This window comes from Opisthocomus hoazin, unplaced genomic scaffold (genome assembly GCF_030867145.1).
Source record: "Opisthocomus hoazin isolate bOpiHoa1 unplaced genomic scaffold, bOpiHoa1.hap1 HAP1_SCAFFOLD_53, whole genome shotgun sequence".
NCBI classification, from domain to species: Eukaryota; Metazoa; Chordata; class Aves; order Opisthocomiformes; family Opisthocomidae; genus Opisthocomus; species Opisthocomus hoazin.
Window position 1 is genome coordinate 382,066 of NW_027449013.1, and position 15,907 is coordinate 397,972.

The following is a 15,907-nucleotide window of genomic DNA, read 5'->3' on the forward strand; positions in this document are numbered from 1 at the left end:
ATTTAACCTGAAATTAAAGGGTGTTTGGCGCACACGTTTGGAGGAGAGATCCCCCGTGTGCCCGGCGCCGTAATAAAGGACACCTGGTTAACAGCATACATTGTGCTGTCAGGTTATTACCGGATCTGTGAATCACTCTAACCAGCGTTTTCCCTCTTGACTAGAAAATGAAAATCCTCAACAGCAGATAGCCCTGAAATAAGCTTCAGTCAAATCTGGACCCAATACAGGGTGTGCGTTATGATATGCCACAGATCGGGACTTGACTCTTCAAAACAATCATGCACTAAGGAAAATTTTAGGTTGTTATGTAGAGTTTTAACTCGAGTCTTGGCAACCGCATTTGGGACATGAAAGGTATCAGCACTACAGTACTACGTGCAGTAGAGAAAACTGCTCTTGCAGTTCAATTCCAACACCGCATCCTCAAACAAACTGAAGCTGCTGTGTTTGAGCAACATGGGTGGAAATCTCACCTGCCACGCTGAAGTGACGCTGGGGCACTTCTTCACCTTGTAGTCTCTTTCCTCAGGCTTAGTGAATCTCTCCCAGAGTCTGAGGCAAAGCCCATGGATTTCTCCTGTTTGCAACAGGGGATGTCTGAGCCGTCACATGGTGGTTTGTTGTGGGGTACCACTTGTACCCTGGATTTGCCTTCATAAATGCATCCCTGTACTAGAAAGAAAAGGAAAACTTCCAGTCAGGTCACTCATGAGAATGCAGTATCCACAGGGCAACACAGTGCACTGCTTGTAATGAGATTTAAGACAGTAAAGAATCCTTAAATAGCTTGATTTTTAACAGTTTAATCACATGTTTAGAGTCTGACTGCCAACACAACCGAACAAAAGAAATACCATGATAGGAAGAGTTGTATTTCAAAAAGCGAGGTTTCTCTTTACCCACCTGAGGGTCTATCACCCAGAGCAGGCTGAAGTTCTGATCCTGCAAACTGCTCCCCACTGCTTCTCTGCTCACCTTGGCGAACAAGGACAGCTGTTCCCATTCTTTTGCAGGTACAATATTTCCAGTTTTACACTGCAGTTTCAATGAAATGAAGACATACATTTAGCAATACATGCAGAATGATGCTCCCAGAACAGGCAAAGAAATAAAACCTATGACCAGGATTACCTCATTTTCAGCAACTTCGGATACATCATCCCCGTGTTCCCACCAAAATGTACCACGCTGCATCAAATCAACCAGGAAAAAAAATCTTCAGGTAACGCTGACCCACACACACGCTGTATCTTCAGAACCGGGCGTCTGTATGAAACTTGCACACTCAGGGCTGCGACCCCTCCCCCCTCACCCCTTTTCTCTCTCCCTCAGCCCGGGCTGGGAGCTCACCTCACCAGGGAAGGACACCAGGGAAGGACACCAGCCTCACCGAGGGACAGGGAGGGGAGAAGGGAGCAGAGAGAAAGGCAACACACAGGGAGGGGAGAAGGGAGCAGAGGGAAAGGCAACACACAGAGAAGCAGCTCTGCCTTCCCTTGCTCAGCCCACAGCCCGCTGGTGCCTGTGCCCGGGGGCTCCGTCTCCGTCCCCTGCCCCTCCCCAGCTCTGGGCTCCCCCCCGGGGCTGCCCCGGCCGGGCCCAGCTCCAGCGGGGAGCTCCCCCCCGCCCCCCTCGCGTGGCCAGCAGGCAGCACAGCCCCCAGTGCCCGCCCCACGGCCCCGCTCCCCTCACGGGCAGCCCCAGCCCTCACCTCAGCCGGGGCCTGGAGTGGATCCTGTCCCCGCCACACCAACATGGCCACCCAGCAGCCCCTGCCCCGGGCCTGCAGCTCCCAGCATGCCCCGGGAACCAACATGGCCACCCAGCAGCCCCTGCCCCGGGCCTACAACTCCCAGCATGCCCCGGGAACCAACATGGCCACCCAGCAGCCCCTGCCCCGGGCCTGCAGCTCCCAGCATGCCCCGCGAACCAACATTGCCACCCAGCAGCCCCTGCCCCGGGCCTACAGCTCCCAGCATGCCCCGGGAACCAACATGGCCAGCAGCAGCCCCTGCCCCAGGGCAGGCCCCAGGACTACAGCTCCCAGCATGCCCCGGGGCGCCCCCCCACACCCTGCCTTCCACCCTCTGGAAGCCTTTTCTTTCTTTCCTAACAGCTGAGCATTTAACTGACTAAATCTCAGAGGTACTCTTGTTTCTTCTCAACAAAGCAGCCATCTCCATCTGCTCACATCTGCCAAGCACACATCCAGGCAGCCCAGGAGAGCACGGGGTCCCATCTGCTCCCTGTCCCTCACACAGCAAGGAGGGTGACAGCCACCAGCCCCTGTGAGCTGGCAGCTCGCCAACAGCCACCGCGAAAAGGGACACAGCCCCTGCTCAGGCACCATGGGCCTCTGGAATGGCTTTCCAGAAAGGTACCCAGGAGAGGGACAAAGAAGGACCGAGCTTCTGCAAGATCAGAGCAGAATGAGAAAGCCCAGAGTGTAACTTGGCAACACTCCAAAAGTGAGAAAAGAGACCAAACTCTTCTGAGGATGTCACATCATCTTGGCAGACCAGTGCCCTTGCCCGCGTGCCGACAGGACCCACCAAAGTCGTACTCCTGAGATTTTCACCATCTGTGGTGGAAAGCCACTGGGTTTAACTGATGCCTCCAGCCCTTGGGACAGACAGACAGACAGATGAGAGGCTGTAAGGAAGAAAGAACCCCATGCTACGTCTACATCACCAAACGTCTCCAGGCACGTCAGACCTCAGCACGCTTCCCAGTTCCTCACAGCTCTACTTGGCTACAGCAGAAATAACTACTCCATAGCACTGCCCATGGCCGACAGCAGCCTGCTGCAAACTCCTTCCCGTAATTCCGCCCACTGAATACAGTCGTGTGTGCACACAGACAGGACCCAGGAAGGAGTGGCACAGCCAGGAACGGGATTTTTGCCAAACTTGACAAAGACACCCTGTGAAAATGACAGCCCTTCTGTCTGAAAGAGCAACAGCAGCTTTAGTAGCGGGGTGGGGAGGAGGGGAAGCTGAAAGAGATTCTGTAGCATTTTTCAGTACTTTCCCTTGGAACAGCTTGAATGAAATCAAGGTGCAATCATGCCTTGTGACTTTGGCCAATGAAATCCACTAAAACTTTGAGGAAATAGTTTATACTTTAAAAAAAAAGCAACAACCAAACCAAACACCACAGTTGCATTTCTAGCAATTACTGGAACTCTCCTGACATAAATGTTGCACATTGCAAAGCTAAAGCACAGCCACACAGAGCTGTTTGGTGGTTGGAATAACCACCAAATAACACAAGAAGAGGAGAACATTTTGCAACTTCCAGCACTACAGCTGATTTTGATGGAGTCAAGAACTAAAGCAGCCACAACAGATGAAGGACATCATGTAACATCCATCATGTTAACACATGCAAAAACTTTAGTTACTGCGACGCTGGTTCAAAACTGGGTGCAGGCATGACACATCCCTCCATTGCTGCTGAAACCAGAGCTCCATCACTGCTCCAGGGTTTCCACCGTGTTCCTACACACGCGCTCCTGCACCTACCCAGCTGATAAACGATCCAGGACCATAAACCCAAACAGAACGAACAAAGAAAAGCGTGAATTTTAGTGGAAGATTTCTGATTTCTCTTTCAGCTGAACATCAGATGCTTCCGAAAAGGAAACGCTGGGGCAGACAGCCCTGTCACAAGAAACTCACCTCCACAAGCAGGAACAGTGACGGCTGCTGGCAAGCTTCCGTCGGATGAGTCGCATCAGACTGGCGATTACTGGAGGAAACCTGGAACAGGGAGAGGGGAGAAAAACACCTCTGGGTTACTCCGACATCATCCTCTGAAGGAATTGTGTCACACGGGACGCACTCGTTAACTGTCACAGCACATGTCACTAGCAGTCACATGCCAGCTCCTCGTTTTATTTCACGTTCCTGATTTCTGCGCTGCGTTCCTGTGCACTGCGCGGTGTGCAGCGTGTGCTGCGCTGTGGGATTCACTGCCCTGTCTGCTCTCTGTCGCGTTCCCTGTGCTGTGCTGCTGCGTTCTGTGGTACCGACTGCCCTGTGCCCACGGTCTGTGTGACACTGTCGGTGCTGTGCTGGCTGCTGTGCTGTGTGGGGCCCAGGGGGCGGGCCCCCAGCCCCGGGCCCAGGCCGCGGATTGGCCGAGCCAGCACTGGGTGGAGCCACCAATGGGAACCGCCCACAGTGGGCGGAGCCACCAACAGCAACCAATGGCCACCAGCGGGCACTGGCCACACCCGTCGGCACGGCGATGCCCAGGGACGCGGCAGCGCAGGCGCCGGCAGCGGGCGGAACGCGGCGTCCTTGGCTTCCCCGGGGCTGCCTGCGCCCGGCAGAGCCCCCGCAGCCGCCCGGCCCCAGCGCCTGTCCCCGCAGGCAACCGCCCGCCCGGGGTCCGGCAGAGGGGTGCGCGGGGCTGTTCCCGGAGGGGTGACAGCCAGCCGGCCGGGGTGCCACAGGCAGACGCGGGGCTCTGCCCGGGGGCCGAGCTGCGGGAGGGGGTGGGCAGGCGGAGGGGTGTCCGGGAGGGACCCCAAGCCGCGGAGCTGGGCTCTGCCGTCTGCGGCACGCACAGCCCAGCTCGGCGTGGGCACGGCCAGCGCGGCAGGGCCAGGGGCCGTCTGTGTGCCGGGAGCAAGGCTCAGTGGAGGGCTGGGCAGGGGCGGCAGCAGGGCACTGCTCGGGGCTGTCGGCGGAACCCTCCTCACCCTCCCAGGGACCTCGGTGGGATCGGGAGGAGGCCCCGGGCGTGTGGGTACGGCCCTGGTCAGCCGGCGGGACGGACGGAGAGGGCTTTAAGCGGGAATGGAGGGGTCGGAGGACACCCACGGGAGAGCTGGAGGTGAGCTCAGGGCTGCCACGGCGCTGTTTGGGACGGTGTGTGTTGTGTCCTGTCTTCTGTGGTGTGCGCTGTACCCTCTGCTGCGTGTTGGGTCTGCTGCATGGTGTGGAGTTTAGTGCATGATAAGGTATTTGTGGTGTGGATGGCATTTTGGATGGTGTGGATGGCATTTTGAACGGTACAGGACGCTATAGGATGGTAAGCCTTGTATGGTGCAGTGTGTGCTCCATGGCATGTATTGTGTGGTATGTATCGTGTATTATTGTATTTTGTATGGTATGGTTTCGTATCTGGTATAGTACGGTTTTTTATTTGGTATGGTAGGGTATTTTGTCTGGTAGGGACGGTATGGTCTGTACTGTAAGAATTGTATTCAGTTTTGTACTGCCCGTGTGGCACAGCGCTGGGCATGGTATGGGGTATGGTGCTGTGCTGTCTGCGTTACATTCTGTGTGGCGTCAGATTTTGCATTGCGTTCAATGTATGCACGGTGTGGTGTGTACAGCGTTTCTGTGCTGTGTATTTTGTACAGTGTGGTGTATTTTGTGGTTTTGGTGTTGGGGGTATGGTCTTGGGGATGTGGCATTGGGGTGTATGGTGTTTGGCATGAACAGTGTGCTATATATCGAAAGGCAAGTTTTGTTATGGTGTCGTATTGTCTGTGCTGTGTGGTGTGTATCTATTGTACTGTATGTGTTGTATATGTTGTGTGGTATGTATTGTGTCATAGAGTGTGTATCGTATTGTGTGCATTGTACTGTACCGTATTTATTTTATTTTTTGTATTACATCCTATCATGTATTTTCTGCTGTATTGTTTATTGTTTTGTGTAGTGTATTGTGTGTATTGTGTGGTATGGTAGGCATGGTACGGTACTGTGGGTATTGTTTTGTGTTTTGTGTATTGTAGGGCATTGTCTGCATCATGTTGTATGTTTCTAATTTGTATTTTATTTTTCTATTGCAATTGCACTGTATTTATTGTGTAGTATGCTGTTGTGCTCTATGCAGTGTGTTGTCTAACTGTTTCTATTGTATTTATTTTGGATGCTGTGCTTCGTTTTGCATTGTATTTCATATTGTATTATATGTATGGTGTGTAGAATACAGAATGGTACGGAATGTATGGTATGCGGTGTATTACACTGGGTTTTGTGTTGTACTGGGTTTGGTCTGTTCTGTGTGTTGTGTTGTGTGTATTGTGTGGGGTTTGATTCTCTTTTGTATTGCATTGTACTGTTTGTATTGTAAGTCTGGTGTTCTATTTTATGGTATGGCATTTATTTTATTATATGCAATGTATTGTAAGGTGTGGTATTTATTTTTTGTAAGTATTGTCTGTATTGTATGGTTTGTTTTTTATTGTATTTTATGTATTTTTTTTGTATTATATTGTAACATACGGTATGTAATGTATGGTATGGTAGTGTATGGTATGGTAATTTATGGTCTGACATTGTATGGTATGGCATTGTACTGTATTTTGCATTGAATTTTATGTATTTGATGTACTATACTGTATTTTATGTGTTTTCTTTAATGTATGTTACGGTATTTATTTTATTGTATGTATTCTATGTATTATTTTGGGTGTAGTACATGGCATGGTATTTATTGTATTGTATTTTCTAGTCCAGTGGGAATTGTGTTGTATGGTACGCATTGTATGGTATGGTATGTATGGTATGGTGTGCATTGTATTTTATGTTGTGCATTGTATCGATTGTATTCTATTTTATGGTATGTATTGTATTTTGCCTGCTGTAGGTGACCCTGCTTCGGCAGGTGGGTTGGACTAGATGACCCACAGAGGTCCCTTCCAACCCCTACTATTCTCTGATTCTGTGATTCTGTGATTGTATAGGTTGTACAGCCTGTAGGTACTGTATGTACTGTATGTTGTGTACACATTGTATTGCATTGCGCGGTGTGTATTGTCTTCTCTCTGTTGTGTGTTTTGTGCTGTAGGTACTGTAATTTCTTTTCTACTGTATTTTGTATTGTATTGTGTGCATTTGATAGTATGTAACATATATAGTGTGTGCTATAGTAGGTGTTGTGTTGCTTGTGTTGTATTTTCTATTGAATGTATGTGCTCTGTGGTTTTTGCGTTGCGTTGCATTGCATGTACTGTACGTCATGCTATGGCATCATTGTAATGCACGTGTTCCATGGTGTGCATTGTGTGTGTGGTGTTGTATGGTATGTACTGTAGGGCATGGTGTTGTATTTATTGCATTGTGCGTACTGTATTTTGAATTGTATTGAATTCTGTATTGTATTGTGGGGGTTTTGTATCGTATTTTATATACTGTATTCTACTGTACGATATTTATTGTATTGTACGTATTGTAATGCATTTTGCGTTGCAATGTATTTTGCAGTGTGTTTTATGTGTGGCGTGGCTTGTACCGTACAGCCTGTAGTGTATGGCTTGCACTGGACTTTGGTTTGTGTTGTATGGCCCTGCGGTATTGCAGGCTGTCTTGTACAAGAGTGCACACAACGTGTGCTGTATTCCATCACAGATCCACTGGGATAAGCGAGACACGGCGGAATGAGTCCCACAGCTGGAGTTCTGAGATGGAGGGCTATAGGCTCCATTGTACGTGTTCTATTTTGTATTGTATCGTATTTTTTTGTATCGTCGTGTTTCTATTGCATTGTGTGTAGCGTGTTTCATACAGTATTTTGTGTTATTCTGTATGGTATGGCATTTACAGTGTTGCATTTTGTAATGTGCTGTATTTTGTACAGTGAGGGTAGGTAGGATTGTCTGGTATGCACTGCATGTGTGGTGCGGTTTCCGTGGCACGGTTTGTAGGTATGGTAGGCATGGTCTGGTACTGTATGTTCTACTGTTTGTCTGGTACATACGGTATGGTATGGTATTTTGGTTGTGGGTATGGTATGGCATTGGGTACGGTACGGTATTGTTTTGAACGTCTTGCGTTACATTTTGCATTGTATTCCATTCTGCGTTGCATTTGTTGTATGTGTGAGGCATGGTATGGTACATACAGTGTTTTGTTTTGTAAGGTGTGGTGTCTTTTGTACTATGCAGTGGGTACGGTGTGATGCTGTGGGTATGGTATGGTACGGTATGCCATTGTATGGTCCTTAGGGTAAGCTACGGCATTGAGGTGTCTATGGTATGTATGGCTTTGTTTGGCGTGTATGGTATTGTATGCATGGTAGGTATGGTATTGACACAGGAGAAGAGTCAGAGATCACTCAGATCTGAGCTAGCAGTTAATTCATTCAGTTCTAATCACTACATTTCGGTATGCAAAATATTTAATAAAATACAGAAGGACTGGTGGTCAATACTCTGCTATCATCTGCTACACTGGAAGTCAGTATGGGAAACAACGACTATTGCGTAAGCTTACTAAGTGTATCTTAAATGTCACATGCATGCACAAAATGTCACTTACCAAGCCACCGGTGTGTGGGGTCAGGTCAGGGACCTCTCAGCCCCGAGGAGTGACCTTGGGAGATCCAGGGGAGGTCACGGCCATGCAGCCAGCTGCTGTGGAGGGAGAGCTCAGCGGACCCTGATGACTGCAGATACTTAACGGCATAAAGTGGTTGATTTGTGGTCAGATTTTCTGCTGCGTTCATGCAGTTTCGGTCCCTTCTCAGGCAAGTCTCCAGCCAAACCACTTTTTTTGGTTTGGGTGCTGAGCTCCCACTGACCGCTCACACAACAGGAGTAACTTTGGCCAGGCCGACTTGCTGAGCATCTGCGTGGACCAGAGTTCAGTTAGGTCAGACAGGAGGAGGGCATCCGTCACAGGTAGGGATGGTGTGGTCTGGTGTGGTGTGGTAGGGTACGGTATGGCACTGTATGGTACAGCATGGAAATGTATGGTACAGCATGGTATGGTACAATATGGCATGGCACTGTATGGTATTTTGCTTTGTGTTATACGCATTGCATTATAGTTTGCATTGGATTGTATGTATTGTATGATATTTTGCACTGTATGGTACGGTATTAATTGTATTTCATGCATTGTGTGTGTTGTGTTGTACACACTGTATTGTATGGTGTGGCAGTTATTGTTTTGTATTGTGTTCTGTGGCATATTGAATGTCTTTGTGTTGTATTTTGTACTGTATGGTATGTATTCTACAGAGTGTATTGCACTGTGTATCGTATGTATCATATGACGTTATCGTATTTATTGTATGTATTGTATTGTATTGCACTGTTTGTGCTCTTGGATTGTATCTACTGTACTGTATGCGTTGTATTTTATGAACCGTGTGGTATTGTAGGGTATGGTATGTACGTAGCTTACTCTATGCAGTGAATTGTATGTACTGCACTGCATTGTCCTGTATGGTATGTATTTCATGATATGTATTGTATGGTACGGAATGTTGTGCTATGTACCGTGTGCTACATATGGTATGGTGTGTCTTGTATGGCATGTATGGTACGTATAGTGTTCTGTATTGTATGTAATGCATTTTGTGTTGTTTGCACTGCACTGTATATTTTGTGTTGTTTAGTGAATGACATGGAATGTATGGTATGTGTTGTGTTGTAAGGGATGGTATTTATTGTACCGTATCTGTGCATTTTCATGTCCTGTGTGGTATTTTGTTATTTTACGTATTGTGTTATCATACAGTATTTTTTAAATTTGATGTATTCCACTGTGCATTCTATAGTATTCTGTGCATTGTATTTTGCATTGCTTTGGTATTGTATTGAAAAAACGGTACTGTGTTTTGTATTGTTTTGTATTGTCTTGTATGTACTGTATACCATATTGTAGGTATTGTATTGCATGTATTGTATTTTTTCTTGCATTGCCTTGTGTGTATTGTATGTGTCCTGTCCTAATGTATGGTATAGTATTTATAACAGTTTATTCATTCTAGAGTATTTAGTTTTCTAAGGTATTTTGTTTTATAATATGTTGCATGTAGTTTACTCTATGTAGAGTATGCATTGCACTGTACAGTATGTATTGTATAGTATTTATTGTTTTGCAGCTATTGTGGGTATTGTGGGTATGGTAGGTATGGGACTGCGCTATACAGTTTATTATTGTCTGTATTGTATTGTACCCTGAACGGGATGAACCTTTTCCAGAACCACCCAATGCTCCTGCAGACCCTGCAGCCCTGGGTCCATCAGGAGCTGGAGCAGATCTTTGACAACAGGGGGTTGGAGGCAGCCATGGTGGAAGACACCATCATGGCCACGTTGACCAAGATGCCCCCGGCCCCGCTGCCTCCTGAGGAGGGTCTCTGCCTCCCCCGGGAGCCCTGCGATATCCGGCACAGACGAGCTCCTCGGCACCTCATCCACCGCTGTTGGTGGGCACCCGCCAGCCACCCCGCTGCTCCTGCTGCCATCCCCACGGAGCAAGAAGAGCCCCAGGAGGAGTCCAGGGAGGCTGTGCCCAGGCTCTCCACTTCCAACCGGGACAGGGAACTCTCCTGGGGGGCCACGGCCACCCTGAAAGATGAGCACCAGCAGCTCTGAGGACTCTCCAGCCAACAAGAGGCCAGCACCACACCAGGGACACTGGAGGGGCCCTCACCAGACGACCAAACCGGGACTGGGCCATCAGCTGCGGCACGCGCTGGCCCTCAAGGGCTCCCAGCCCCCCAGATGCAATTATCCGAATAAAAAAATTTCATTAAAACGACAGAAAAAGCCTCAGTGTTACCAACAGTGCAGATGGCATTGCTGTCTTCACCCTTTTTAGCTTTCTTTTACAGGGAGGGGTGGGATGTGAATACTGAGGGGTCCTTCTCTGTGTGCCAGGCAGTGTTTTGTTGTTCTCCCCCAAGGCAAATGCTGCTCAGCTCCGGGCCTGCAGCTCTCGGCTGGTCCCTGGGCCAGTGTCTCCAGCCCAGGGGTCTCCAGGGCCAGCCTGTGCCTCATCGCTCACCACCCAGCCCATCCCCCTCTTCCCCACACCCTCTGCCCCCACATCTCGGGGCACTGCTCCCCAACCAGCCTGCACTGCTGGGTGCAGCCTCGCGACGGTGGCACCCAAACCCCAGCTCCTGCACGGAGTCATGACGTGGTGCTGCTCTCTGCACCAGCCCAGGGTCACACCCTGCCCCAACAGAGCCCCAACAAGTGCAGCCCAGGAAGCGCAGAGTCCTGCCCCTGGGGAGGGACAACACCAGGCACCAGCACACGCAGCAGGCTGCCCGGTGGGGAAAAGCCAGGGAGAGGTGCCCGTGCTGCTGCCCTCCAGCCAGCCTTGGTGCCACCAGCATTGCTTCTCCTCTGTGGAGAAAGGGCCCGGCATGGGCAGATGCTCGGCAGATGGATGCTGGGCAGCTGAGTGCACTGCAATAGTCTGGTTTGGAGAAAAAGAGCCTGAGGGGCCACCTCACCACTCTCCACAGCTTCCCGAGGAGAGGATGTGCAGAGGGAGGTGCTGAGCTCTTCTCCTGGGGATCCAGCGACAGGATGCGTGGGAATGAGACGGAGGAAGAGGAAGGCAGAGGAGGAGGGAAGAGGAACAGGAGAAAAAGGAGGAATGAGAGAAAGAGGAGGAAAAACAAGGCAAAGAAGAACAGAAGTAGCAGGATGTGGAAGAACAGGAGAAAGAGGAAGAGGATGATGAAGAACCAGAGGAGGAGGAGTAGGAGGAGGAAAAGCAGAAGGAAGAACAGAGAAGAGAAAGAGGAGGAGAAGGAGGTCAAAACATCTTCAGATTCACTCTAGAGTGGCAGCACATCAAAATCCTTGGAGGAAACACATTCTGCATTTGTTTGTCCATGGGCATTCGCTAACCCCAAGCCTACTGGGGAAGCCGTTACTCACGGGAGTCATTCAGCGCCGTGGCCATCGCTCCTCTGGGCACAGACAGGAAAGCTCTGGGTGACAAAGGCTCTCAGGTCGCGCTCCAGAAACAGCAGAGCAGCACCAGAAGATCCCCAGCACCTGATCACACAGACACAATTCCAACTCAGTGACACCATTACTGAAAACAAAACACCCAGAGCAGCACCTGCCATTACAACTCCTTCAGGGCAGCTTCAGCTGCTGCAGAGCTGCAGGCTGACGACCTTCCCACCGCTGCCACAGGCCCCCACAGCAATAACGACCAGCAAAAAGCACCTCTGCCCGCGGCCCACACCCACCCAGCCTCCAGCGGCAGCACAGCTCAGCCCGCAGCTCTGAGGCACCAACCAGCCTGTGCTCACAGCCCGTGCCACCCACGGGACGGTCTGTGCAGAGTCAGCTCACCATGGCCTGCGAGAGAGGGGGGTGGGGGGGAGAGAAAACTCTGGGGAAAAGGGAAGGTGTGGGCAGGAAACCAGAAATCCCTGACAGGGCTGGGAGGAGAGGCCCGGGCCGCCTGTGCCTGCCCACTGGCCACAGCTGAGCCAATCAGCGGAGCTGTGAGGACAGGCCCGGACTGCCTGTGCCCGCCCACTAGCCATGGCTGAGCCAATCAGCGGAGCTGTGAGGACAGGCCTGGGGCTGCCTTTGCCCGCCCACTGGCCATGGCTGAGCCAATCAGCGGAGCTGTGAGGAGAGGCCCGGGCTGTCTGTGCCCGCCCACCAGCCACAGCTGAGCCAATCAGTGGAGCCGGAGGCGGTCTGTCAGTCCCAGCCGGGCTGGGGCAGGGCCGGGGGGGGGCAGAGGCTGAGGGGCCTGAGGAGAAAGAGGTGAGAGATGGGGGGGGGGGGGGGGGGGGGGCAGCCGGGGCGAGGGAGAGCAGGGCTGGGGCAGGGCCGGGCTGGGGGAGCAGCAGCAGCAGCAGCAGCAGCAGCAGCAGCAGCAGCAGCAGCAGCAGCAGCAGCAGCAGCAGGGATCTCCCCGTGCGGAGGGGCCGGGGGAGGGAGCTGGAGCCCTTCTCCCCCCAGGCCCGGCCATGGCCCCGTTCCCAGCCCTGCGCCCCAGGGCTCAGCTGGTGGTGACAGACCGGGGCCTCTGCTGTCCCCAGGCTGTCGTGTGGGGCTCATGCTCGTGGAGCACCCCTCTCTGCTGACAGCCTGTCATAAACGGGGATTTCCAGACATGGGAGTGGTTTCTCCCTCCTGGTGGGAGCACGCCCCAGGGCTGAGCTGTCAGAGAAGCCAGTGGGGAGCGCTCCTGGCTGGATGCGGCTCCCTTGGCAGATGTTTGTGCCTGAGTCTCGGCCCCAAGGTCTGATTTGTGCCTTTCCCCCCACCCAAGCTGTGCTGCCAGCTCTTGGGAAATGGGGGTACCGAGGGTGGGTGGATTTATAACAGCCGGGATGCTCCAGTCAGCCTGTCAGGGATTTTTTACTTCCTGGTTCCTGCAATAACAGTGAGATTTCACCCAGGAAAGTACGGTGTTTAGCTTTGGTTACTCCTTGTGTGGATTGTGTCAGTCCTCAGCCAGGTGCACAGTGGCTGTCAGAGGAGGAATGAGACTGTTCCAGGGTGAAGTGAGCAATGGGGATCTCAAGCCTGTTTTGTTTAAGGCAATCAGGTGAAAAACTGTGGTTAGAGCTGTCTGCGTTGCTTACCCTTCTGATTGCAGTGCTGCCCTCTACTTCTCTGTAATACTCACTTCTACTACTCAGTTCCGTCAAGTTTAAATTTCTGTAAATTGGTACTACACTTTGCCATTGCTTCTACTTGATTCATCATCCATTTGAAAATTCCCTGTTCAGGTCTCTCTGCTTTCTTCTCTCGCCTGTCCCCCAGAACGGTATTTGACTGCAGGGCCTGCAGAGTCTGTGTTTCCTCCTCATGGTGAGGAAAATATGGACATGAAAAACAAAGAGGTAGTGATTGTGAGAAGACGCCTGCCTTTGTGCTCATTTTCACATTCAAGTCCCTGTTGTGTGTTCTTAAATGATGTGGGTTACTCTAAGTGTTAGCAGCCCCTTGTCTGCATCCCTGTGCTCAGGAGGTGCATCAGAAGCTCTGTCTGGGCATTGCTGGTGTCAGACAAGTAACCGCAGCCCTTTCTGAAAAATAGCTGCTGGGTGAGTTATTTCCTAGGCCGTAACAGAAGGGTTTCTGGTTACATCTGCAGGAACTCAGGAGCAAACCCTGCTGACGGAAACCCTCAGAAGAAAGGGAAGACAGGAGAGAGAAGAGCAGGTCAGTAGAGTTGCGCTGCTTTACCCCAGATGGTGTCACACCTGCTGGCACAGTGACTGTGGGTATGGGTGCTCTCAGGGTGTTTTCTGATCTTTTCCAGTGTTCACCACCAGAGAGGACCTATGGCCCTAGGGGAAGGACGGCTCCCCCTTCTTTGTGCACCCCAGGATCTCATCGTGATGCATAACCTCCTGTGCAAACAGAAGTAGCCGATAGTCGAGTTCTTTAGGGAGGCTGTTGTGGGCAGGAGGAAGATCCCGGGAGCAGACTTCATTCAAGTGGTCAAAGGGGTATGGAGGGAGCAGAACGGGAGTGAACTGCTGCCACTGCCCGATGTCCTTGTGTGCAGACCTGGGGTGGTTCCAGTGGGGGAAATGGTGGCGGTTCAGCAAGGGGCACTTTCTCTTGTCTTACCCTTAGAGGACAACTCCCACAGTCTGGAAAGCTGGAGGGGAAAGGGAGAGCAGGGATATGAGAAGTGGGATGTCATTGAGGGCCAGTTGTGGGAGTGAGGGTCCCCGTTGCCTTATGGTCTCCAAAGAGAGTCACTGCTAAGTTCTGCAGCTGCCTGGATCCTGCTGCAGACACTGAACTGGCATCATGTTTCCCAGTGTCGATACTCGACCTTTTCCCCACCAATCTCATATATATATTCCCATTGTGCTGCCATCAGCCTGTATCTGTGCAGCACTGTTTACTCTGAGCCTCCCTTACCACAGGGTGCAGGGGACAGAGCTGTGAGGAGCACACTCAGGTCAGCGAGGGTTCAGCAGTGCAGGTGTTAACTGATAGCCTAGTCCAAGCCAAAACAAGCCATCTCACATCCTAGGGGGCTGGGAAGTTTGGCGTGTTAACAGCCAAGAGGTCTGCAGAAGGCAGCAGAAGCCTGTTAAAGCCCAGTAAAGTTGTAAATGCTTAAACCTCACCAGGTTTCTTTGTGCTGTGCTTCCCTGCAGAACACCAGAAAATCTCACCCTGCCTACCTCTGGGGCAAGCCTTGATGCTTTTGTGATCACACTGCCATTTTCTGTATTGGCTGTCCGACTGAAGTTCCCATGAGAGACAAGGACCTGGAGAATGTGGTCATTTTGTTGACTTCCTTGAAGCGAGGGACTGTTATGAGCAGTGTGAATCTGAGGGAAGGTCAGAACCTGTGGCAGGAGATCAGAAACGGACAATGCAGAGAGACCAGAAGAGGTGAGAGGAGCACAGTGTGCTGGGAGAGCATCTCAGTAACGTTCTTGATGGGAGATGCCAGAGTGGGTCCTGAATATGGGTCCCTGAGACCCTATGGCAGCCTGTAGCAGAGTGGCCAGGAGGGGACTGCTGGGGAAGAGCTTGAGAAGCCAGGGCATGTGCAATGCTGCAGTCAGCCCGATGGCCAGAGACAGGTCACTCAGTCCTTCAGGCTGGGCTCAGAGTCTGCAGCCTGAGGTGTAATGTCCTCTTCTGGAGTTTGGCAGTGAGCATCGATCCTTCAGCTGATCAGCACCAGACCCTTTCTGCAGCTGTTGGCAGCAGCTGGAAAACAGAGGTGCAGAAGACTTTGCTTTTTAAAACCTGACTCAGACCAGAAGACTGGTCATGGTACCTGTGCTGTCTTTACCTGCACTTTTCACATCTTGGAGAGAAGAGGCGTTTGGCTGCCTGTTTGTAGTGTTGTTTTGCAGGTTAAACATACTCTGTTAGCGTGGAAGAGAACTGGGCATAGACAACCAAAAGCTTCAGGCAACTGCAAAGTTGAGATGGGGGCAGTCTGTGATATTTCTGTCCGGATCAAAAGCTCAGGGGTGTTTCCATTCAAACAGTGGAGTCTGCTGGGAGCTCCAGTCTCCTGACTTCCAAACCCTGTGTCGTAAACAGTGACCAGCCACGATGTTTCTTTCTGCCACTCTCTAACGCAGTGTCTCTGGGCTTTTCCTTTGGTTGGTTTTTAATCTCTGGTAGGTGTACAAGCTCAGTTCTATCCAACCTCTTGCAGACCTGCAGCCT